This window comes from Rhinolophus sinicus, linkage group LG11, assembly GCF_036562045.2.
Source record: "Rhinolophus sinicus isolate RSC01 linkage group LG11, ASM3656204v1, whole genome shotgun sequence".
NCBI classification, from domain to species: domain Eukaryota; kingdom Metazoa; phylum Chordata; class Mammalia; order Chiroptera; family Rhinolophidae; genus Rhinolophus; species Rhinolophus sinicus.
In genome coordinates this window covers 18655895-18681974 of record NC_133760.1, presented here as the reverse complement: position 1 = coordinate 18681974, position 26080 = coordinate 18655895, and the positions used below count along the sequence as shown (strand labels likewise).

General features: G+C 48.0%; 1 long non-coding RNA gene across 1 annotated transcript; it reads left to right on the top strand.

Moving 5' to 3' along the window:
• The first annotated feature begins 516 nt into the window (after positions 1-516).
• Positions 517-15210, top strand: LOC141567471 (uncharacterized). The gene is made up of 3 exons (XR_012490113.1): positions 517-836; positions 1364-2474; positions 13423-15210. It is a non-coding gene; the product is annotated as an uncharacterized LOC141567471 (long non-coding RNA).
• The last annotated feature ends 10870 nt before the right edge of the window (positions 15211-26080 follow it).

Sequence of the window (26080 nt, the reverse complement as noted above, 5' to 3'; positions counted from 1 at the left end):
TAAGTCAGCGGGTGACATGGGAAGCACTGCTGGTTATAACAGGAGGAGAGGATGATGATTTCCTGGCAGAAGCACTTGGCTTGTCTCTGAACAACCTAACATCAGTGTACAAGGTGGTTGTAACAATGGTTGACATTGCCATCAACCCATGTCAGGCAGGGTGCTAAGCAATCTACATTCATCATTCCCATGAGGTCTCCCAACACCCCACTAGGTAGGCACTATTACGGTTCCCATTCTACTTCTGTGCCAGCTGAGGCTTAAGGAGGTTAAGTAACTGGCAAAAGTCTCCCGGGTTGGAAGTGGAGAGACAAAGAATGGTACTCCTGTTGGCCTGACTCCTGGGCCAACGTGTCCTGTGTGTCAAAATACACTTTGCTCTCTCCTGCCTCAAATAACTACAGTCTGCTTGGTCATTTCACAAAGTATTGCTAAGTTATTCATTAATCCATTTGACAATATCTACTGAGTAGCTAGTGTGTGGCAGGCACTGTAGGTATTTATGTACCGGGGAAGTGTCTCGGCACTGGAGATAAATCAGTGATTTAAAAAAGACAAAATTCCTGCTCTCCTGGAGCTGGCTAGTGGGGAGAGACAGATAGTAAAGAAGTAAATTATGTAGGATGCTGGGGGCGGGGGGAAGAACAGGATGGAACTTGGGAGAGCTGGGTTAGAGTGTGCATTTGCATTTACCATGTGCCGGCTCTCTGCTTGAAGCTAAGGGTTAAAACACGAATAATGTGAGGCTCCTGCAGACAAGAATCTCACAGCTCATCACGAAGGACCCACATGAGAACCAATAGTCACCATGCCGTTGGAGAAGTGCTACGATGAAGGTAAGAACAAGCGATGTGGGAACAGAAATGTCTAAGTCGGCTCCCAGGTAACCACAGGGACTACACAAAGGTGCACCGTGCACGTGTGTTACATCCCCTTCCAGGTAGCAGCCACCTACTGCTGCCTTCACCACATCTCCAGAGCTCCCTATGTGCTGCCCCCTGCTAAAGGCTTCACAAACATTAGCTCCTTGTGCCCTCAGAACACCTCCATGAGGAGGAAACTGAGGCTAAGAGAGGTCAAACCACCTGCCTCAGAGTAAATGGTCCCCTCCAGAGTAAATGGTAGATGCAGTGTTCCCACCCAGATCTGTGTCTGAAACCCACCTCACCCAATATCCTCTTTTGCAACACTTTTGGAGGAAGGAACTATTTCTTTTCTTCTATATGCTGTAGACCTAGCACCATTTCCTGCCTACATTAGATGCTCAATAAACATTTGTTGAATGATGAATGCATTTTATAGTTGTATGTTCTATGTTCTGTTCTCTCTCTCTCTCTCCCCCCCCCTTCTTCATTCATATGAGAGAGAGACATTTAGAGACACACATGCTCAGGGTGACAGATGTGTACCCAGCTCATCTGCTGGCTGAAGGACGAGCTGCCTTCCCTCCCAGTGACTTCACTCTGCCCTGCCTGACAAAAGGGTGTTTGGAAGACTCTTGAATCTGCAGCAACATGGTACTTCAGCTTCCTTCGTCTTGCTACCCAAGTTATCCAACCCTCAGGATATAAGAGCAATGGATTATTTGCATGCCCAAACTCTTGGCTTGACAAAAAGTTAGGCCTCTTGCCAACCCCAGACCAGGTGGCCTCTTTTGCAATCCTCATCGGCCCACAGGAAGCCATCCAAACTCAAATCCAATTAGAGGCAGCTTGGAAGTCCCTCCTGAATGGAAAGGCATGGAAAGGTGTGACTGTTCATCAAAGGCTACAAGATCCTCGGTGGGTCTGAGGCTCAGCCAGGCCCCTGGAGTGAGCTGAGGATGACTCACCCAAGATGCTCTGTGGGCTTGGAAAAGTCCTCTTGGAGTGAGCAGGCCACAGTTTCAGGCTGAGCTGGTCTCTGAGTCCAGGGTGTCAGAGGTTTACTGAAGCTTTTCCAAGCCTCTCACGTCGGAGAAATTGTACTCGAAGGCTGCCAAGCACCAGCTTTCCAGGGCCACTTCTGGCACCTCTGCCCTCTATCCTGGCCAGAATCACCAGAGCCAGTCTCTCTGCTTCCATACCCCAGGCATTTTCAGCTGCACACAGGGCCTCATTGACCTCAAAGGCAGAACAGAGAGGACACGGGGGGCAGCTGTCCATGGAGGCTGTCCCTTGTGTGAGTCCAGCATTTGCAGCCCCAACCTCAACATCACGGCCAGATATCCATCCCAGCTTGAGGAAGGAGAAGGTGGGAGGAAACCCCTTGACCACACTTGCATGCACATGTGGTTCCATAGGTGCCTAGAAGCCCTGAGCAGGGACCCTCTTTGGTCCAGGAATTGTCTTCCAGAGGTTAAACCTGAAGAATATGTTCCAGCCCACGTGCCCGGAGGCCGACTGGACAGCGTGGACCACCCACGCCTGGGAGGCTCCAGTTGCCGTCAGAGTCAAAGGAAAATCGGGAGGCGCACGCCAGCACATTCCCGCCCCGTGAGTACGAATTCTCTTTGGCAGCAGCTGATGCTGCTGAGAAGCCAGTATAGTCAGAGCAAACTGGGCTCACAGAACCGAGGGCCCTCTGAGAGCTTGGGGCCCCGAGCCACGGAGTGATTTGTTCCCAAACCACGCAGCCAGAAAATGGCAGTCCCAGGACTAGAGGTCCTTAGGTGTCTTTTCTTCTGCTTGTCTGTTTCGTGTGTTCCTCCCCAGGGTAAGAGCTATAAAAGCTAGCTGGGGACAGGGTCTATCATTCATTCACTCATACGATTATTCTTTGATTCGTACATTCAACAAGTATTATCAAAGTCCTCCTTGGGGCTAGACCCTAGATTAAGCCTGGGAGATGCCAAGATAACATAGAATTTGTAGTCTGATAGAGGACATAAACCAGTAAACCAAAACTTTTGATGTATTTAGCAAAACATTTTCCCAGAACCTGAATCCAGCTTTTATTCCTGGCACTCAGTGTCATTTAAGTAGCAAATATAGTTTTAGTCATCAACTCAACACGCTACACTTGAGGAATGAATATGGTAATATCGTCAGGTTGCTCCTGCAGTGGGTTTGTTTGTTATACTTAATTTCATAGTAACTCACTACCTCAGCCAACACTGGCTGAGCACCCACTCTGAATTAAATGGTGACTTTGCTCCATTCAAAAAGGTTGAGGTCTTCTAACATAAATCCAAGTCAAACGAGGTCTCCTTTTCAATTCCTACAATATAATAAATATTTCCTATCTCTCCTTAAGTGTCCTCCTGCTTGGTAGACTGTCTTATCTCCTTCTTCACGGAGGGGATGGTTTATTGGGTATTAACCTTCTCATTCACCTCTTTTCCTTCCTCCCTTCCTGCCTTCCTCCTTTCCTCTATCCCTCCTTCCCCTTTCCTTTCTCTTTGTCCCCTTCTTTCTCCCTCAATCTCTGCCATTCTCAGCACAACAATCCAGAGGTTCTTCAGAATAAGGGTTTGTTTTCTGAGGCTTGTGGCCATGCAGGGTCTTCCGACCACTCAGTGTTGGGCTCATAGTAGGTCTACAGAAAATTCTTATTGAGTGGAGGGGACCAAATTGCTCTAAGCCCAGGGCTGAAATTTGTGTGTGAACATGGCTCTTTCCCATCACCCCCTTTAACTCACAGGATCTGTGCAGGGTTTTCCTGGTCTGGCTAGTATACAACCACCCAGCACACTTGGGGCTCTGGGAAGGCATTAGAATTTTGCTTGGGCTAGCGACTGCCTATTTACTATGGCCACACCTGCTATTTCATCAGTGCCGACGCTAGGCTAAGTCCTTTACGTCTGTGATTATATTTCTTTCAACAGCAACTCTTCCAAGATTAGCACTGTTACCCCCGTTTGACAGATAGAGAAACTGGATACTAGAGAGGTGAAAAACCTTGCCTGAGGTCACCCAGCAAGGTGGTAAAAGAGCTGGAGTTGAAATCCCAGTGGGGACATTCCAGCTCCCTCCCCTTCCTGCCCTCCCCCACCCTCACTGTTCCCTCACCCCCTACCCCTACCCCACTCCACCCCCTGTTCCAGACTGAACTCTAGATCTCTTTCTGAGACCCTGGGGACACATCTCGATTTCATGGTCTCTGGGCACTTGCCATGTCACCTGGACATGGGGGCAGCGTCTCCAGGGATTTCAGAGAACCACCACATGTCAGCAAGAAAAGCATCCTCAGGACTTACCCGCTCCCAACCCTCTTGCTTTGTAAACTGAGGCCCAGAAAGGCTTAGCAGCTTTTTCTGAGTCCTGGGCACCATCAGAGCCAGAACCCTCAAGTTCATTTTCTGTCCATCATTTTCCGTTGGCTTAAATTTCCACACCCTGGAAGGGAGTGGAAAACTCCAAAATTTTTGGACAGAAAAATCCAAACTATATGGCAGAGAAGGAGGAATTAAGTACTGAGTGGAATCTTGAGGTCCCTTCCTCTACCCTCTTACACAAGTGAGGAGACTGAGCGTCAGACAGATCAGAAATTTCTCAATGTGACTTATTAGGTCAGAAGCAGAGCCCAGGCACGAACCCAGGATATTTGACTTCCAGTCGGGAGAGTCCTTCCTCCGCTTCTTATAACCTCTCAACCCACCATCTCTCATTTGTGACTGCATTTGGGGAACTTTGTGACAAATTCAGCAATTTATAAGATGGACGAATAGTTGAACTCACTTTGGTCTCTTTTCTCCTATCAAGGATGTTTAAAGAATAAAATGAGAGACAGGCTTACAGATTCAAATGCCTACAGAAGCCAGACCTGTGACTTAAATAAATAGAGTGGGACAGGTGCAAGAGGACAGAGAGTGGTGGGCACTGGGGCCCACTGAGACACAGCTTCCTCTTAAGGGGACAGCCACTACCCACATCCAGCCAATGGTTGCCATATGGAATGTCCAACCCTAGGTGGATCTTCTAATTTATCAAGAAAAGCCAAAAATCTAGGTTGTTAAATTTTAATAAACCCTCCTCTTAACTATTACAATGCAATTTACACAATTTAAACACATCTACAGACCAAGGAGGCTTCGAGGCTACCATTTATACCCTCAGCTTTAGAATATGAAACTCTCTCAGGTAGGGGTGTCACTGTGTCCCTGAGCTGCATGTCATCCCCATGAGGCCTGCTCTGCGTGACTAAGAGTAGCAGAAGCAGCCTCTGGCAGAAATGATAACTGACATCAGTTGTTTGAAATTAGCCATGTCTATATAACCTGCCACCCATTTTTATGTCAGTAGTCGGCACCACTATTAGCAGCTGGACTTCAAAGTGTGACGAGGACAGCAGGCGGAGGCCTGCACAGTGTCACTGCTTCTATCCTGTCATTAATGAGAGTTGGTTTACATGAGTATCAAGTGCTGATAAGGGTGTCTGAGGATCGTCACTGTAACGGCTCCATAGAGCAGACAATTTATTGGACAGCCAAGTCCAGCGCATTAGTCATGGACTATTAGAAGGCTTTACAGATGTTTTTAAACCATCTTTTGAATTCCATTAGACTTGAACTTCAAGCAGGTAATATCAGGGAGAGTGGGAACTGAGGGTAGCCTGGTAGCCAATGCAACAATTTCCATCTAGACGTTTGCACGGGATTCTCCAGGTGTGGTGCATGGGGGTCGGGAGAACTAGGGGACAAATTCAGTGCAACCTCTGACCAACTGGGAAAATTTGGGGAGTCATAGGTACTCCAGGCTTCAGTGATTTCCTCTGTAAGGTAAGGGCATTGGACGGAAGGGCTTCAAAGATGTCTTCCAGCTAAAAGTACCGATATCTTGGTTTGCTTGGGACTTTCCTGGTCTTATCACTGAAAAGTGCCACATCTTGGGAAACCTCAGTCCCAGACTAACCAGAGTGGCTGGTCACCTTTCTTCCAGCTCTAGATTTTATAATGCCAATCAACCCGAGAAACATAAAGGCAAACTACCTCTCGTTGTCAAAAATTGGCAATACACACAAAAGTGGCATGGACAGGTCAGTTAATGATCAGACCGTCTGAGGACCTCATGAGGGACTGTTCTGTCAGAAATCTTGGCTTAAATACCTCGAGTTTTCACAACATCTGAATCAATTGGTAAGAATGGCTCGAGCCTAAGTTCTTTGTGGATCCTTTTGTGGGGAAACTAAATATGGCGGCTTCATTCTCAGGCTGAGTTTTTTTCTACAAGCATTTATTGAGGGGTTTTCTACACACAAGCTAGGCATGGAGATACAAGAGGGAGGGCTGCTGAGAGGAAACCGCCCTGCCCTCAAGACTGCTCCAGTCTAGTCAGGGACACAGCAATAGCACCCACCAGCTTGAACCAGTTTCTATATTTTCTTTGTGCTGCCATTTAGGAGGTAGGAGAGAGGTAAGTGAACGTGACTTAAGGTCGCAGGGACCACTTCCAGCCAGAGCTCCTCAAGTGCCACGTGGAACGTGACTTTCTGGGCTCCTGTTAAAATGCAGGCTCTGCTTCCATGAGTCATGAGACCCTGCATTTTTAACAAGCGCCCAGGTGATGTTGATGCAGCTGGTTTGGGGGCCACACTTTTGAGGAGCCAGAGGCTGGGTGACTGACTCCCGAGGGCAAAGTCTGGATCTGACACATCTTTTATCCTCAGTAACAAGTATGGTCTTAGAAGGAGTCTACTGGATCCACAGACAGACTGAATGGGGCGCCATTGAACATGGGCTTGTCCTATCAGGGACTCCTGTCTGACATTGCCTTCTCGCAGGGCTGTGTGCAGCTCCAACTATTCCCCACAAGGCCCAGTCTGCATTTCTGAGAATACTTGTGATCAGCTGTTGGAAAATCAATCAATGGAATTGCCCAGGATAGTATCCCATAACACTCAGTAAAGATGACCACAGTCCAACCCCAGGCCTTATTTACTGAGCCCCGGAGGCCACAAGAAGTCCATTCCCTGCTGAAACAGGCCAGAAATGGCGACTGCCTTGTTCCTCCACCTTCTCCGCACTCCATCCTCCCCAGTGACTTGAGGACTTTGTAAGTTTCCTCCTCGCCAATTACAAAAGCATTCAAACAATCAGAGATAGGTACACGGATACGCACTCTGGTATGGTTTGTATATTAGAAAGAAATAGCCTACATGTCAAAAGAAGAGATTGATTAGATATCTATTAATGGAATAGTTGCTGCCGTTAAAAACCATATTTTTGTGTGTGAACAACAGGAACAAATCACCTAGTAATAATTCTAAGTACAAGTTTGCAAAACTTTATAGAGAGCATAGCACTAATTTGGTAAGAGGATAGTTCAAAGAGGAAAGCTCAAGAGAAACTGTGGCAAAATCTTAACAGGTTGGTGCTGGGTGTGGGGTCATGGTGTTTTGCCTTCTGATGTGTCCTTTGGTGACAGAGTCAAATGCAGAGCTCTGGAGTCAGATTGCTGGGTTCAAATCCCAGCTCCATTATCAGCTTAGTTCTATGGCCCTGGGTAAGGTTCTGAGCCTGTTGGTGCCTCAGTTTCCCTCTGTAAGAGTGGAAGTAATACTCTACTAACCTGCTAGAGCTAGAGGTATGGATCTGGTAAAGTGCTGTGGCAGAATTAGGCGCTAGGGGAATTAAGGGAGAGCTGCAAGCACTCGTCAAGAGGACAAACCTGGAGAGGCTGTGGACACCCCTCTCCCATCCTCGCTCAGGTACAACACACACACACACACACTTCCCCCTCACCCCATTTCAAACTTATTGGACTCTTCTGGCCCTATCTGAGGTCCTATTCTATAGAAGGGGCTTGCTTCCCTCCTTGTTTTCTGTCTGGCCCATCCGCTGTTGAGGGAACAGGTGTGTGAACAAACTACAGGTGAGGAAGATGCTTCTTTGTGAACCCGGATGTCCCGGCTCCAGACATCCCCTTGCTGTTTAGGTACCAGGATCGGGACTACCTGGGACAGCATTCTTGGATACAGAATGGCAGGGCTGGTCAACGGTAAAATCAAGGTGGGTCCACCCCTCAAGTTTATTCTCTCAGGTCTCCCATTGGGTCCCACCCCATAACATACACCCAGCCTTTATTCAAAAGAGAAAAAAGAAACAGGGGTCTTGATTCAGTTCTGGATATGCACATACACAGTTTGGGATTTTCTAAGTGACAGCACCTGTTAATTGTCTGGTTAGGTATGACCTATTAAACATTTACCGCCCATTTCCTGTACACGTCTGGTGAGGCCGGCAGGAAATTTAGAACAAATTAAACAGCAGCTGCAATCCCTCACGCTTTAATGGTCCCTCCACGATTCTACGTGGTATTGTAAAATATTAGGGGGCAGATCTATTAGGGACAGGCGGGTTTCATCAAGGAAGCCTCCACCTCCCCATCCTCCTGCCAACCAGGCCCCATAAAGTTAAATTGGCCAGCGCGCATCTCTGCCTCCCCCTGCCTACCCCCCCCAAGCCGCCATATATTTGAGGGGAGGCTTTTTCATCTCCACACCCCACTCACCCTCCTCTCCAGCCCCCCACCCCCCTCCCAACCGTTCCCACACGGTTTCACATGTGGTCCGAGAGGAGCACTTCCTGCCGTTATAAAAAGCAAAACCAAGACCCCAGCAAAAACAGGCTGTGCACAGAACACCCAAGTTGACAGTGTGAGAGAGAAGGCCTAATCCATTCCATATGACAAACAGCAGTGGCCCGCAGGGGCAGGCCAAACCCTGAGGAGAATTCACAACGGTCCCCCCACTCTGCTGCCTGGTGTTCTCAACTGCCCTCCCAATTCCCTCCTCAAGTGGACCCTTCAAAACAGGAGAAAAATATTCTTAGGAGCACGCCCCTAACTTTAAACTGATTATGTTTGGGTTTAATAGCCTACTATGCATTGTTCTTTCTTCACTTTGAAAATAAACTCTAGGAAGCATTAATGCAAATACAATATAAACACACTCGTTCCTAAATTTTCGCATCTCCCTGGTGTGTTTCGGCTTGCTCCTTAAGATGATGGCTTAGCTTGATGTAAGAACCAGATGGATCTTTGAATTGGAAGCTTTGCAACTCTCACCATGTAAATAGACAGCTGTTCAGATGATTTGAGGGATGAAGGCACCCCCAAGAATATGACCTTTAATAACTGCTTCCATTGTCCTTGTAACAGCAAAATGGACAAGGTCCGTCCAAGTCCTTTCTAGTTGTTCTGCCAAAAAATGACAAACATCACCTCAGTTATAGATGGAGGTGTAATTAGAGGTGCAGATTTTTAAGAATTAATTATAGGAACAGATTTCTGTAGTAACCATACGTTGGTCAATATTTTTATATTTCTGCAGCTAATGTGTGATGCTGAATGATTGATAAATGTGCTTAATTATTTAGTCCCCACTGCTAGCCAGCAAATGGGACCATCCCTTTTATAGCTGCTCACCAAGGATACTGAACCTTAACCCTCTTATCAGTTGCCACATCCAAAATAGAACCTTTCTACTTCCTGTTTCCTACTTCCTGCTTCCTGTTCCCCAGTTCCATAAACCATTCTCCTTGAGAGGTGCTAAAAATGAAAAGGACAAGATGAAAGAGTTACTCGAAAGATTTATACCAGCCTATAAAAGTCTCCTCAGTGTCCCACAGACTAAATTGTCAGTTCTGCTTTAACTGAAACTTTTACTGGGTAGTCGGTCTGAATTTTGTCTATAATTCCATTAAAATCTACTAGTCCAACTGTTTGAGGTTTGGTTGTTCTGGATGACTTGACAAATTAGTATAGTAAATTTCGGGTGTCTTAAGTACTAAATTAGGTCATTTGTTTAATGAGCCAATCCACTGCCCAGAGTTTGACCCCAACCCACTAGGGTGAGTTCACATGGAGTTTCAAGGCAGAGGCCTGTGGTCCCTCATTTGTCTTATGCTTCTAGAGAAACTGCTCTAAATTTAGGGCTGGACACGGAATTCCAAACTTAATATTGATTGCAACTAAATTCCTTTGCTTCGGTTTCTCTCCTTTCCATTTCCTTCCTCCAGTATTGTCATTGCCACCACCCTCCTCCTCCTCACCATCACCATCATCACCATCAACATCCTCATCCATCGTTATCACCACCACCATCATCATCACCATCATTACCATCACCATCATCATCCAACACCTATAGAGCACTTACGACAAGTTACTTCTACGTTAGCGCTTACGACGTGTGCTTGGCACTTTACTTGGATTATCCCACCTGCCCCCCTTCCCCACAATGACCCAGTGAAGTAATGCCATAATTAACCTTATTTTCCAAATGAGAAAATAAATCTTAAAAATGCTAATTTTCCCAAGGGCACATTCAGTCACTCACACTCACCCCTTCATTCATTAACTCTCTCAACAAATATTTATTTAGCATCCATTAGGTGCCAGGCACTGGAGATCCAGAGCTGATTAAACCATAGTAATCGCTTTCAAGGGCTTCACCATTCAGTTGAGTAGAGTCATGCATATTAATACGTGCAAAATAGTTCTATAGTTACCATAATTCAGGCAGACCAAAGGTACACCTGGGGCACAAAGGAAAAAGTAACCAACTTTGACTCTAAAAGGTTCCCTGAATTATGTATATGAATTCCAGCCTTTTCAATGCTATCCATTCACTAACATGACATCCATCCACAAATTCATGTGTGTGAACTTGTTACCTTCTGACAATCAGCGACTCTCTTAGCTGGTTCTTTTGCGCACGTATCTTACAAAGGGATTGATGTTCAGAGTCATGACTCAGAAGAATAACCAAATTCCCAGTTGCACTGTGAATTGACCACCCCTCCTTTCTGGGAAGGGAGACTGTATGACTGACACAGAAAACTGTGAGTCCCTTGAGGGCAGGAAGTGTGTCATTTTCATTCATGACCCACAGGACTAAACACAGAATGTGAAACATAGTCGGTTCTCACTAAATATTTGTTGACTGGATAAGCTTTGATTTGATTGGATTCTTTGAATATCAGTTATCCATATAGGTTCTAAGTGGTGACTCTGTACTAATCAGAGCACTCGACTTAGTGGAGTAATTTTTTTTCTAGCCCAAATGGGATGACATGAGCTTGTATAGACTCTCCAATAATGACTATCTTCACTCAAGATTGATATTAAGTTTAGCTAGGCTTACAACCTTAATTGAGAAAGAGGAGAGAGAGAGAATATAAAGGCTATTTTCTCTTATTATTACCTCATCCAATATCCCCCACACTTGGTAGATTTTCATTTCTCATCTGCTCTGAACAGTTAAGGACTGATTATTACAAGGCTGGTAATAATCAACCCACAACCCATCTTTCTCAATGGCATTATTTTGTTTTATTATTTTCTAACGGGCTCCTGAGATAGCTAGCTGGGAAAAGGGACTTCTGGGAAGTGGTGACCTCAGTCCCCTTCCAAAGGCTTTCGATGTACACTTGTGTGACAACTGCAGTGTGAATGTCAAAGTGACAGCATCCCATGGCTGCCCTTCACAAACTCCCACCCCACGCCAGGTGGAAGCTCACTTTTCTGCCCTCTGCCTAAATATACACCGACAGGGTCAGAGACCCAGTAGCAAGAACCGTTGAACAATTGTTACCATGGATGGTAAAAATGCCAATGAAATTTTTAGTTTAAGCTTTTTGTATTTGATACAAGTATATGAAAACCTCAGTTTATACACACATGGCAAGGAGAGGAGAGGAGAAGAGAGGGGAGAAGAGGGGTTCACGCATAATGCACACCCATTGATGTGGACCTTGGAAATAATACAGGAAGGTACAGATACCCTCACAAACCAACAAGGGCCTGAAGGAGACTCTAAAGTTGTCTAACTTATGCCCCAATGGCACCTTCCCACCCCCCCACCCCAGTCTCTACTGATACATCCCTTCTCTGAACTCCCTGGAGTGTGCCAGTCACCCCAACTAGGCTATATGTTAGTTGAGGGCAGTGTCCGTGCTTTTTCCTTAATTTTAACTGGAGTCATAAATACATAGTAAAGTGCACGACTATGCACTACATGTACAGCTTAATGAATTTTTACATATGTATACCCTAGCGTAGCCACTACTCAAATGAAGATACGGAATATCTCTGGTACCCCAGGGGCTCTCTATGCCTCTTCCCAATCGACACATCCCCAGGGTAACCACTATTCTGACCTCCATCCTGACCCACCATAGATTAGTGTTGCCTTCTCTCAAACTTCAAGTGAAAGGAACCCTAGTGTGTACTCATCAGCTAGTGCAATTCATTCATGTTGTATGTAGCTGAGTTCTATTCTTTTTCATTGCTGTGACTACAGTCCATTATAGGCATATTTGACTCATTTATCCGTTCTATCATTGATGCACATTTGATATTGTCTAGTTTAGGATTATTATGAATAAAGCTGCTATGACCATTCCCATCCTACATGTCTTTGGTGGATGTAAAGATTCATTTCTCTTGGGTATATATGTTGAGTCTTGGTATAGGTGGATGTTTAACTTTTGAAGATGCTGCCACTCAGTTTTCCAAAGTGCACAGTGATCGTGTCATTTATGAGTTCGTAACTGCTGTTTTTAATCCTTTAGCCTCGTGGCTTTCAAGCCAATGTCTTCTTTCTTTTTAAAAGCTCTTTAATGTGTTTGTCAGCATCTGCCAAGCATGCCAGATCACATCTACCAGTTGCCCCCTGAACTGAGCTGAGTACAGTGGCTCAAACACTGACCTGGTCATGTGACTTCCTTCATGGCTGTGTGACATTTCTTTGTCAGATGCTTCATTTCTCCAAACCCTTCCTTCATACAATGGCAGCAGCCATCACGTTTTCTACCTTATAAAGTTGTTTTGGGGACAAAACGAGGTAATGCCTGTAAGTGCCTGCTGCATAATAAATGCTCAATGCACATTATCGTTGATGTAAAAGGCCAACAAAGAGGTGGGCCATATTAATCACTCTTCCCAGTGTGGTGTGGGTGCTTGTAAACGTTTACTCCCTCCAGAATTCCTGATGGCCCTCTCGCTGAGCCTCTTATTGTCATGATAGTTTGTTATTCTTATCCCGCTCTGTGGGGGTCCTGAGGGGTAATTGAAAATGCTTTGCTCCTCTGCCCCTAGTAAGACAGTCACTTCTAAGAGCTTTGGTGGTCCTTGCAAAGCCAAAGAGGAGAACTGGGGAGAAGACCATAGCAAGATGTCCCACCTCCTGGTGCCACTGGCTCAAATCTCTGTCCTGACCCAAAGGGTTTCCTTTCGGGCCTCTTCTTTGCTTCTTGGTGTTGGTAGGGGAAGCCCCCTCTCCATCACCTCTTTCCCACTCTTGTGAACAAAAACACCATTCTCCACATTGAACTCTGCCCTGATGCAGGGGGAGTCTGGCTTCCTTTGTCACATAGCCTGTCGGGTTTCGATTAGGCCAGGGAAACACCACAGGAAATGAGTCAAGGAAAGGAAGGCTGTGATTTTTTTTTTCTTAAATTTCAAATACCAGATTTATTATTATTATTTTTTTAAATGACAGTGTCCCAACCGTGCCAGGTCGAGGAGGAATGTGAAAAATGTGCAACTTGAAACGTGTGAGGAGCAGCTGGATCCTCCAATTGTTTCTAATAAAAACCCATGGGAAGCTCTAGGTCGGCCCCCCGGAAGATGGGACGCATCATCTGCCATGATGACACAGATGCTAGGACTCCGTCCAAGGTTTGCGCAGGAATTGGTCGGGTTCAGTCAACCACGGCTGGTCTGTCCTTGGGTTTCTCAGGCCTCCCTCGCCTGGCCTGTCCATATAGTAGCTGGACACCTTCCCTGCTCTTGTTGACTCCTAGGCTCCAAAGGGTTGTCATGACGATTTAATGGGCTAACCTTCCCAAGCCTGTTTCTTCTTTTGCAGAAAGCATGACTTGAACTGACTATGTAGGTCATTTAAACCCTTCCATCTGCAAGTGCCATCAGAACTGCCTACAAACCGAGGCAGTGTGAGTGTGGCTGGGGCCTTGGGCTCTGCCACTTCTGTGCTATGACACCTCAGGCAAGGTTTGGGACTTTCCTGGGTTTCCATTTCTTCCTCGGCACGGCAGGAGTTCAATACTTAGACCTGTTCGGTGCCAGGCATTCTCAGTGCCTGACATGTAGTAACTCAGCCCCCCCCTAACGAGGTGGGCACTGTTATTAGCCCTATGTTACAGATGAGGAAACTGAGGCAGGAAGGTTAAATAACTTGCCCTAGGCCACATAGCTGTTATGTGGTTGTATCAGTCAGGAGCCAACCAGACAAACAGAACCAGTGGGAGATAAAATAAAGAAATGTATTTCAATGAATTGGCCTAGCAACGATGGGGCTGCCCGGACAAGTCCAGAATCTGCAGGGCAGGCCCCTGGGAAGGGCAGCTGCACCTCTTAGGCAACGGCAGGAGCCGTTGTCCACAGGAGGGGTTTATTCTTCAGGGAAGCCTCAGCTCTGCTCTCAAGGCCTTCCAACCGATGGACTCAGGCCCACACAGGTAGTCTGGAACAATCTCCCTTTCTGAAAGTCAGCTGATCACGGACTGTACTCGCATCTGCAAAATGCCTCCTAGCAACACCCACCTGAGTGTTTGATTGAACAGCTTGGCACTGTAGCCTCACCAAATTGACACGTGAAACTCACCATCATGGTGGCCGAGGCAGGATTCAAATTTGGGCAGCCTGGCTCCAGAGTCCACACTCTGGTACTGTTTTGTTTTAATTATTATTATTATTATTATAAAATTAATAAGCTTAATTTCTTCAAGCAGTTTTACGTTTACAGAAAGTTTGAGCAGGGAAGTCCCTATTATTAACAGCTTGTGATACATTTGTTACAACTGGTGAACCTACAGGGACACCTCATTATCACTCAAAGTCCGTAGTCTACACCAGAGCTCACTCTCGGTGTTGTCCATTCTAAGGGTTTGGACAAATGTGTAATGGCACGAATCCTCCATTATAGTGTCACACAGAGTAGTTTCGCTGCCCTAAGAATCCTCTGTGCTCCATCTATTCATCCCTCCTTCTCCCCCCAAGCCCCGGAAACCACTGATCTTTTTACTGTCTCCATAGTGTTGCCTTTTCCAGAAGGTCATAGAGATGGAATCATAGAGTATGTGGCCTTTTCAGACTGACGTCTTTCACTTAGTAATATGCATTCAAGGTGCCTCCGTGGCTTGATAGCTCATTTCTTTTTGGTGCTGAATAATAGTCCATGTCTGGATGGACCTCAATTTATTTATTAACCTATTGAAGGACACTTGGTTGCTTCCAAGTTTGGGCAGCTATGAATAAAGCTGGTATAAACATTCGTGTGCAGGTTTTCATGTGGACTTAAATTTTCAGCTCCTTTGGGGAAATACCAAGGAGTGTCATTGCTGAATCACACGGTCAGAGTTTGCGTAGCTTTGAAAGACACCACCAAACTGTCTTCCAAAGTGGCTGCACCATTTTGCATTCCCATAATTACACTGTAAATAACATCTCTCTGTGAAGTGCATAGAATAGGGGCAGGTATACAGGTGGTGCTCCATGCAGGTGAGCTACGATCATTCCTCCATGCCACAGGTGCGCTGCCATGTAAGTGTCCCTGTACACAGTTTCTGTCCTGGGGGTGGGGTGAGCAGCGGGGTGAAGTCAGCCCCGTCCCCATGCCGATCCCTCTTCTGTCCTGGGTTACACAGGCTTGGTGAGAAGCTCTCCATTTCGACGGCGCCCAGTGCCTCTCCGCAGCCATCCCAGCACACCCTCTCTCAATTTTAGCTTGGGTCACGGCCAGTTCAGTTATTTGAACTTCTGCAGGCATCCATGTCCTGCTGGTCTCCCGATGGGGAGGCTGGAGGGGGCGCTGAGGATGAAATCATGCTGGTCTGGCCTGGGCGAATGTTTCTTATTTCTCATTTGCAAATAAAAATACTCAGCCATCCAAGGCCAACAAACAGTGCCGCCTCCCCAGCTGCTGAGCTGGGCTGGTCCCTCCCGGCTGCATGCCGCAGCCATGGCGTAAGCCGCGTAGGCAGGGCCTGGGACACAGGAGTACCTGAAAAATCTCAGGACGGGAGGCAGCCATGTCTACGGAAGTCCCACATCTTCGCTCGAGACTCACTTAGCACTTTAGGACCCAGGAGTTATTTTCCAGGGATTGCAGCTGGGGAGGGAGAGAGGAGACCGAGGAAAGAGCAAGAGTGACGGTGTCATCATTATTGTTGGGGTGAACACCTCTCGGGCACTTTCTGTCTTGATAAGTCTCGTGGGATCCTCCAGGCTGCCCCGTGAATTGCGTGCTGTGAGCATCTCCCCACTTCACAGACGGAATCTGAGGCTCGGAGGGGGTTACCTGAACTGCCTGAGTTTGCTCAGCTGCTGAACGCCAGATTCCTTTAACTCCAGGGCTCACAACACACTGGATTCCATGAACAGCTAGTGAGTGCCTACTGCATGCTGGGTACAGTTTTATCTCCACTCTCATTTGAGACTTAAAACTCAATGAGCTAGATGTCACTCACCTACTCTATAGAGGCGGCGAATGAGCCAGGGCCCTTGAGTGAGATCTGGTTACAAATAGGCCCAAACTATTCCCCCATGGAAGGTGAGTTTGGCATCGGTTGGGTTCCCGCCTCAGCCCTGCCTCAACGACCTGCGTGAAGTGGTGAGTGAGTGAGTGGCTTCACTACATCATCAGCAAGGCTGGGATCACTGAGTGCCTTCTTCACAGGCTTCCAGAAACAAGTAGCCCAGGGCCCAGATGCAGAGTGCAGTCTGAGATATCATCATCATCAGCATCATTATTACGACTCCCTGCCCTCCCCATTATGGTGGCAGTGGGGAAAGGCTGGTGTCACCCTCTCAATGGGAAGCGAGCTTCAGGGGGAGCCGCCCTGTTACCCACCCATGAGAAGCTTGTTTGGCTTCCTCCTCTGAACATCACACATCTGTCAGCTGCCCAATCCCAGAGCCTGGTCCCATTGAGCGGGGAGCTCACCAAGTAAAGAGGGCAAGTGCTGTCCCTTGGGACAGACAATAAAAGCCCTTCTAAATTCTTCACCCAGCATAGACAGACCACACGTCTGATAGCTGCCAACTTCCTTATGGGTTCCATTTCGTGTAATCATGGCTTAACTTTTTAACTAATCAGTACAAGAGTTGTCCCACTGTCGTGGCCCAGAGTCCCTCCCCACCTGACTGGATGGCAACTCGCTGGCAGCTTCCGGGAGGCATTGATCTCTTTTTTAAGAGGTTCCAAATGGTCCCCACATCGTGTCTTTCTTCCTTGAGATGCAGGCCATTTGAGTGTCATGGGAGCCTTTGTAGAGATGTCAATGGATTATTTCACGAGAAGAAACCCCCTCTTTACACCCCGATGTGGCTTCTGCTATGAAGATGAAAGAGCCGGGGGGCAGGTTGGAAAACAGATAATTCATGGGACTGTCAGAGTGCAATTTGAGTTTCATTCACACCAGGCAGAGCTGGGAAGGGAGACGTGGAGCCCGGGGTTCTCGCTCCAGGGGGAAGCTGGTTGAGTTCTCAAGTGCTGAAGTGATAATCCAGCCCGCGGGGCCCGGACAAAGCTGGACATTTTGTCCTCACTGTCAAAACGCCACAAGCTCAGGAGCAGATGGAGTGGTGTTGGCAGTCGTAAACCCCCACCCCCCCACCCCACCAGGGACAAGCAGGTTAACAGAAGGGATTGGCGCCAAGCATGTCATAAAAGCACTGCAGGCCTGTCATGTTCCGATAAATCTTGATTTTGTAACGGAATAGCACTGTGGTTCCCAGCCTTGGGTTTCACAGGTGAGCCGTGGACTGATGGATGGTTTGGGAGCTGGGAGGAGAAGAGGACAGGAGAAACCTTACCCGCCAGCCCCCACCCCCTCTGACTCTCCAGCGCCAGGCAGGAAATCCAGCCTGCAAGAGGATATACGAGGCATTTGTTACCTCTCCCAGATCCACGCTGGAATGCTGGAAGGCAACCAGGCTTCATCCCCATCTCTTGGCCCTCGCAGACCGTATTAAACTATAGGAGCTTAGTGAACGCTGGTGGTTGTCTTCTTTCAGTTCGACTCCTGAACTTGACCACCCTTTAAACAGAAGGGCTAAGGAGGATGGGTCCCTCCCTGGTGCACACAGGCTCTGTGGCCTGCCCTGCCCCCTACACTGCCCCCGAAGGAAGGCACTTTTTTTTAGAATCCATCTGCCCAGAGTGGGTGCCATGGAGCCATTTGTCCACTCAGAGGGACTGCCCTTTGTAATTCACATCAAGGCGCCATCTTGCTGGCAAGAACTTTGTGAAATGTCCACTCAGAATACTTTTAAATAAAGGCTAGGACTCCAGAGCTCTGAGGTCTGAGGCCGGCAGGTGACATGAGTGAGCGGAGCAGGCCAGGTGGGAGAAGATGATTGGTGAGTGACGCACGGCCTCGAGTTGGGGAGAAAATGGCCCATCGTGGGGATGTACCCGCCGAGAGAACCTGCTCCCATGGCTGCCATGCGGGACTCAGGGCCTGACGTGGTCAGATCTTCTGGACTACCCACTAACGTGGGACCTTGTCCCTCTCGCCTTCTGGACCACTGTTTTCTTGTGTGCAAAAGAGTAATGAGCTAGATGCCCTTCGAAGGACTTTGAGACAACTACATAGAAGGTTATAAAGGTAAAGTGCGCGACACAGCCCCCGGTGCATTGTGCATTCTCAATAAACAGTCAGAAAACTCACAGATGATCATTGTGCCCAGTGTGAAGCTGGACCAAGTGACCCAGCTATGTCAGCAGTTGCTTCTGCGCTGTGCTGAGCGATTCCATCAGCACCTGGCTTCGAGGGAGGGGGTGGGCGTCCTTCCTGCAGGGGCAGTGACGGGGGAAGGGAGGGCGCAGCCACTGCCCTTTCTTGGAGGCAGCGCTGATGTCTCTCTCAAAGATAAGCGCCAGCCCCATCGCCTGCGTCCTAATCGGCAGTCAGAGTTCTGGCTCGCAGGCTGCTGCTCCTGGTTGTCAGGAGGAATGAGCGCTGGAGTATGATTAATGAACGAAAAGGAAATGTAATAATGCGTGGCCGACCCGCCAAATGGCATAAATCTCTCTGGAGGTTGGAGAAAGGATGGATTCCTCCCTCACCGGGCCTTGAGAAAGGGTGTCCTTCATGCTAAACGGCGTCTGAGACACAACCAAGGACATTCAATCAAAGGTCACCTGCACAGATGGGAACTTGCGTTGCACGTGAACACAGTGGCTAAGGAAAACCACCATCTGTGGGCCTGAAACAAGGGGTGAGAATGGCCTGCGTAGATGACACGCTGAAAAAGAAGTCTGGCTGATGTTGAAGTGGTGGGTAAAGACCACCGAGCATGGGCTTGGGTTCAAATCCAGACCCCACCACTCGCTAGCTCCATAGACCGTGGGTGAGGTTCTCAATTTCTCTTTGTTTTCATTTCTTTATCTGTAAAGTGGGGATACAGATGGAATCTCCCACGGAGCGTTCTTGTGGGGATTAACTGGGTCACCTTGGGTAAAGCTCTTGGAGTGCGTCTGGCACGTGATGGGGGCCTTGTAAGGGCTGTTAAAATTGCCATGCATCAGTTCTGCATCCTGTGATTTCATCACTGTACACTCTCAAGAAAGAGGATTTATTTGTCCCATTTCACAGATGTGTAACAGAGGCCCAGAGCACGGCCCAACTCATTAATATCCTACAACGAAGAACGCCGGCCTCATCACACTGCCTTCTGGCGGCTTGAATTGGGAATTTGAAATCCCGAGGTCCCTTCTCTCTGTAACTTTTTACATTTGATCCCAGGTGTCCCACATGGCCCCTCATTTTGCCATTTGTTGGGATTGCTTCTGGACACTCAGCAGCACAAACAAATGTCCTCCTCCCAACCCCCACAACAGTCACATTTGAGGACCTCAGATCTGTCTCCCATGGGAATTGCCTCTTTTGTTCCTCTTCCCAACACCCCTCTTGCCACTGCCCCTCTTCATTTTAGTTGTGCAATGTCCTTTCAGCCCCACACAGGGTCTGCACAGGTATATTGGTGGCTCAGAGGCTGGGAACCTAAGCTGGGCGCTAGAGAGACACCACTGCTGAGCGGGGGGTGGGGGGCAGCTTGATGATTCCAGCAGATGCCACAGGGAGGGAAGGGCCACAGGCAGTCCCTAATTGTCCACCCAGAGATAACCCCTGACCCTTGCCTCTCCCCATGGGCCAGTCAAAATGTCTGAGCCCTGGGGAGGCCAATAAATCCTTGGGTGTTCCCCACCCAGGATTCTGACCTCCTGCCTGGCAGAAAACATTTAAACTTCTTAAAAAGAATTCTTACTAAACCTACAGGAAGTTGCTCAGGGTGTTGGCGAGAGTGAGGACAGTCAGGCTTCTGCATGGTTTCTAGACTCTTAAGTGCTACAGAATTCCACCTGCTTGTATATCATGGCAGCAGAGCTGAGCAACACCATCCAGGGGTGGGGTGGGGGTACCTGGGAGCCAGGAAGGGACGGGGGGCACCGAGCACCCCATGCACTTGTTCACTGTCTGCCCACCAACGCTCTTTGCACCTCTGGGACACCTGGGGATAGATGGCAAGAGAAGAGATCTTTGACACAAAGGAGTTGTTTATTATTCAAGAGAATACCAAAGTTTCAAGGACAGGGTGGAACTTTTTTCCTTAGGTCATATATTCACGTGATTAAAAATTCAAGATACAAATAGATACCTCCTTCTCACCTTTTCCCACAGGTACCTTCCCAGGGGTTATAACAGTTAAAGATCTTTTAGGTCTATAAGCATATAACTATGTGTAGGTCAGTATATGAGGACATATATATACACATACACGTAAAATCTTATTGCTTTCCATTAATCTATTTTGGTGATCATCCCATATTGTTCAATAAAGAGCCCTTTATTCTTTTTCACGGCTGCATACTATTCCCAGAAATGGCCCATTCATCATCTATTTATTTAACTGGTTACCTCCTAGTAGGGCGTTAGTGATAAGTATCACTTTTCCCGTGCACTCATGTATTAGGCAGTGTCCCCACTGTGGTCATCTGGGACTCCTGGTCACTCTTAGGTCTTGTCCCTCCTTTGCCCTCCTCACAATCTCTGTAGTCCCCTTTCTTGGGTCCAGCTCCAACCTGAGGCTCTGTTTGTGGTTGGATGGGACCTAGGTCCTTCTGCATCATTAGAAGTGCTCCTTTTACTGATTTTGACCTCTTCTCACACAGAGCGTAGTTTTCTCTTGGGTCTATGAAAGGAACATAGTAGATGCTGGACCATCATCACTGAATGGAGAGTAGGAAAAGTAAATCCAGGTGGAGGGACTTCCCTCCAGGTCCCCCATGGATCATAAAGAAGCATTTAGATTTTGTCAGAGGGCATTACACATGGGAGGACAGGAAGGACCCAGTGGAGCGATGGAGGATTTGGGATCTAAAGATGTGGGTTGGCATCCTGGCCCCCTTGTTTATTAGCTGTGTAACCTGGGCTGTCCCCCATCAACCCGCACCTGTCCAACAGGTGATAAAAAACATAGGAGGCCTTTGTGAATAGAACACACACATAGTGGAAGACAGAAGTGTTTGGCCATTTGTCCTCAGCTCCACCTGAGTCCTAACTCCACTTCCTATAAGCTACAGGAAGATACCTTTCCTGTCTGAGCCTCAGTTTGGGATTTATTATAATAGTATCTACCTCATGGGTTTGCAGGCTGATTTTGATGATTAAATGAGATTAAATGAAATTAAATGATAGGTCTAGCCACTTGGCATGAACTAGCACGTGTCAAGTGCTCAAGACATTTTCGCTTTTATTGTTGTCATTGATGTTGTTGTGTGGTTGTTGTTGCCACAGCAGTGGTGGTTGTTCTCCTGACACATTGCGCTCCTCTACGCAGATGTCCCCCACAGACTGCAGCGCAGTTGTTCAAAACCCAGAGCACTAGCGGGGCTCACAGACGCAAACCAGCTGGCGGGGATTACCACCTCATCATTCTCTACAGGTGCTCAAGGCCTGTTTCCTCTCCCACAGTCCCCTCTTGTGTCCTTGCACATTGGAACACACACGATGGCTCTTTGCTGGGAGAACCCTGCCTGGAGACAGGGGATTGAACCAAATGACCTTTTGACCTTTCTCCCACCCCTAGTTCCAGGCTGCAGGATCACCCAGCATGCACATGGGCCAATGAAATTAGCCACTCTTTCCGGAAATACAAGGTTATTCAGCATTCTACAGCTCCCAGGGGCTCTCTTAGATAAGACTTGCTCCAGGCTTCCCCCCCCCCCCAGGACTTGTGGAAATCTCTGGGTCTGTTTGACATCAACTTGTGTCCTCACGGTCCCACCAATGACCTTCCACTGACCTTTGGATACTGGCGAGAAAAACGTCATTTTTCCCCTAACCCATTGAACTCTCAGAAATGACAAAGTGACAGAGGCCAGCATGGGCTTTGCAGAAAAGCCTCCACCCCCGCCCACCGTCACCAGGACTGAGAGATAGCACCCACACCCAGCAGAGGCCAAACGTCGCTGGCAGCCCCTTACACTAAAAGTGAAGTGAGATCTTCCTGAGAGGGGTTTCTCCTGCAAGGCACGGGAAGAGAGAGCAGGAAGGCAGGGGGTCGGCCGATAGGACACCTAACGGAAGAGGAGGAAATGGCCAGCGGAGTCTAGACATGTTATCTTGCCCCCCGTGCGGGCACCAGCCCCACGCTCATCCATCGTCCCTGGAACTGACTTCCTGCCTCAGGATTTACGCCAATGACTTCACCCTCTTGCTATCTCGACAGTCCCGCTGCTGCCCGCTCTGGGCTCTCAGGAATTAGGAGCCAGATAACAAGTCTAGACAGCTCAGAAGTTTTAAATGGATTATTCTCCAGAGGGAGGAGGATGGCTAGTGACTAGCTCTGGGGACTCAAATGCTGAAACCCTGGACTGCATTCAGATTCTGAGTCTGTTTTGGGAGTGTAAGGCATTTGTACACTTCCTGTCCAGCCCCACTTCTCTGAGGTTGAAAACAGGGCCAGTAACAGCCACAAGGCCACACAAGGCTGCTTCCCGCCAGCCCGTTGGGGGGAGCTCCACACCCAAGTCCCTTCTACCTGGGAAGGCCCTGGAGCAGCTTCCACAGAGTTGGATAAACACCTAAGAGCTGAAAAGGGGATGGTGTCTCCCCGACCCTCCATGGGCTCAAAACCAAAAGCAGTAGTAAGTTGCACAATAAGTGGAAGGAAGTCCAATGCAGATCAAAACTCCCCTTATGTGATTACTTCCCTGAAGCCCTGGTTCAAATATCAAGAGTCTCAAAGGAAACCCTCCTGGGTGCCTGTGCCTTGCAGGTGACCCAGGCACACACCTTTACCTGCCTACGGACAATACCCTCATGAGCCAATTGTCTCCCATGTAACATGGCAGCCCCCTCCGCCTCCTTCTTCTGCAGTGTCCTGATTTGAATTGTGTCCTCTCAAATTTCATATGACATCCTAACTCCCAGCACCTCAGACTGTGACCCTTCTGGGAAATAGCATCCTTGATGATATAATTAATTAAGATGAGGTCATACTGGAGTAAGGTGAGCCTCCAAACTACTATGATTTGTGTCCTTATAAAAAGGGGACATGTGGACACGGACATGCACATGGGAAGAACATCCCGTGAAGACGAAGCAGAGATCAGGGTGCTGCGTCTACAAGTCAAGCAACACCAAGGACAGCCGGCAAAGCACCAGGAGCTGGAGAGAGGCCCGGGAGAGATGGTCCCTCTCAGTCTCAGATGGAACTATCCTGCTGACACCTTGGTCTTGAACTTCTGGCCTCCAGAGCTGTGAGAGAATAAATTCCTGTTGTTTACGCCCCCCTAAGGCCCTCAGATGAGAGGGTCCCCCTAGGTTATCACGAGCCCCATCGGCTGCTCTTGAGCACATTCTCACCTCTGGACAGCTGAAGTTTCTCTGGAGTCTCCCGGCCACAGAGCTGTGGAGCCCGCCACTTACAGCTGGAAGGCACGGAGTGGCTCTGGGGAGGACTTGCCCAGCTCAGAACAGGGCTGGAGCACTGCTGTTGGTGTACTGCCTACCGTGTTTCCCCGAAATTAAGACCTACACGAAAAAAAGCCCCAGTTAAGATCATCAGCCAGACGGACGCATTTAGTACGTTATGATGATGTTCCAGAAGAAGATGACATGACTGTATTTGAATAAATGTAGATTGTTGTACAAGAAAAAAATAAGACATCCCCTGAAAATATACCCTAATGTGTCTTTTAGAGCAAAAATGCATATAAGTCCCAGTCTTATTTGGGGGGAAATACGGTATAAGACCCAGTCTTATGTTTGGGGAAACACAGTATATCCCTTGGCAGACATCGTCCTGGACACAGCAATGATTTCCTCCAGCAAGTGCCTGCAGCCTTTCACCTGGGAGCTTCCTCTACTATGGGTGAATGCTCACAGATGGGCAGTCCGGAAATGCCAGAGGTCACTTTGTCCTTGCAAGCAGTCCTCAACCAATGACAGTGAGAGCCGGTGGGCAATATCCTAGCTCCCTTACTGCTCAGTTAAGAAATGCTGAGGGGTGATCCATGCAGTTCCCAAAAGAGAGTGAGCCCAGTTGCCCACAGTGGTCATCCAATCAAGAATACACCCTGTATGGCTCCCTCCCCACTCCCCCAGTGCTTCCTGAGGTCACCTCCCCAACGGACCCTGCACTCAAACCTGACCCTGATCTGTGTAGAGGGACCCACGCTGCGATGAAGGGAGATTTTAACTCACATCGCAGAAAGAGGAGGAAGGGGTGAGGGGTATATCCAGGCAACACATTGAAGGGAAAACTGTGTGCATGGAGTTCTCTGGGTTTCTCAGATAGAACATCTGTCCCCAGATTAAAACCAACCTCATGTGCATCATGGCAGAAATTGCCAGTTCTCTCCAATATCCATTCTCCTTCTTAAGTGATAATATAAATTGTTATGAGGCATATGACCGTCCTTCCCAAAGACTTAGTACTATCCCAGACTCCATCCTTACTAAAGACGCAAGGTCCCAGGTGGGTTCAACTCTATCTAGATTCCAGCCAATGGGATGGAAGGAAAAGTGATGTCCAGCTCCAGTCATGTGCTTATATGTCCCCCTTCCCTCCATCCTGCTATCTGGAATGCAGAGATGATGATGGGAACAAGTCCAGCTTTTCCTCCTCTCCCTCCTCCAACTCTTAAACTAAGAAAAGGTGAGGTTGCAGAGTCTTCTATTAGTCTTTCTCCATCAAAGCCAACTTGCAAACTTCAGATCCTAGCAAGCCTTTCCTCCACTTTAGAGAGCCAAAGACAGACTTCATTGCCGTTAATCCATAAATGATAAAGTGAGAGAAATAAAGGTTGGGAAAAAATACCGGTAAAACCCGGTACTGGTCAATCCAGGAAGTATTGGGGGAACCTGGCTCCTTCCAGGAAAGACTAGGACGCGAGCAGCAATCTGTTCTGATCAAATCTGGAAAGTACTCCTCTCTGGTCGGTGAGAGGTGACCTGACACATGGTGTGTGGGTCACTGGGAGGCCCATTTGCCTGAACCCACAGGAGCCCCACTTGGAGGAATTTCCTAAAATGACAATGAGCAGGAACAATGGGTGAGTCAGATCTTTAATTGCCAGAAATTATCTTGATTTTCATAGCCATGTTAACGTGTTTAGAAAGCCTGTGTTACACAAAGATAAACTTGTGTGAGGACCAGAAGCTGAGGAGCAGCCAAAAGCAGCGAGGAATTTATGTCCCACCACTGCCCCCCATGGAGGGGTGAGCAGCACGTGGTTTGAGGTATTGAACAGGAACAATTTGTTTCTAAGAGATGGGGGAGATGTCCGTGATGGGTCCAGCCACTGCCCGTGCTGCTGTTGGCTGCCGTGGCCAGCGCCGTGGCTGACCTGTGTGCACGTTAGGATCAGAGGGAGGAGCTTGAGCAGGACTATGCTGATCACTTCCCTGTTCCTAGGCACAAAAGCATCGGCGTAGGGTGAGATGTGGCTTGGAATTCTCGTTCTGATACTTCCTAGCTGTGTGCCCTTAGGTAAGACGCTTTGCCTCTCTGAGCTGCCTTTGGCACATCGCTTACATGAAGTCCATCACACCTGTCCCATTGGGTACCTGGGAAGACGAAAAGGGTGAATGTCTTATTCTACTTGGCTGCTACGAAACAGTACC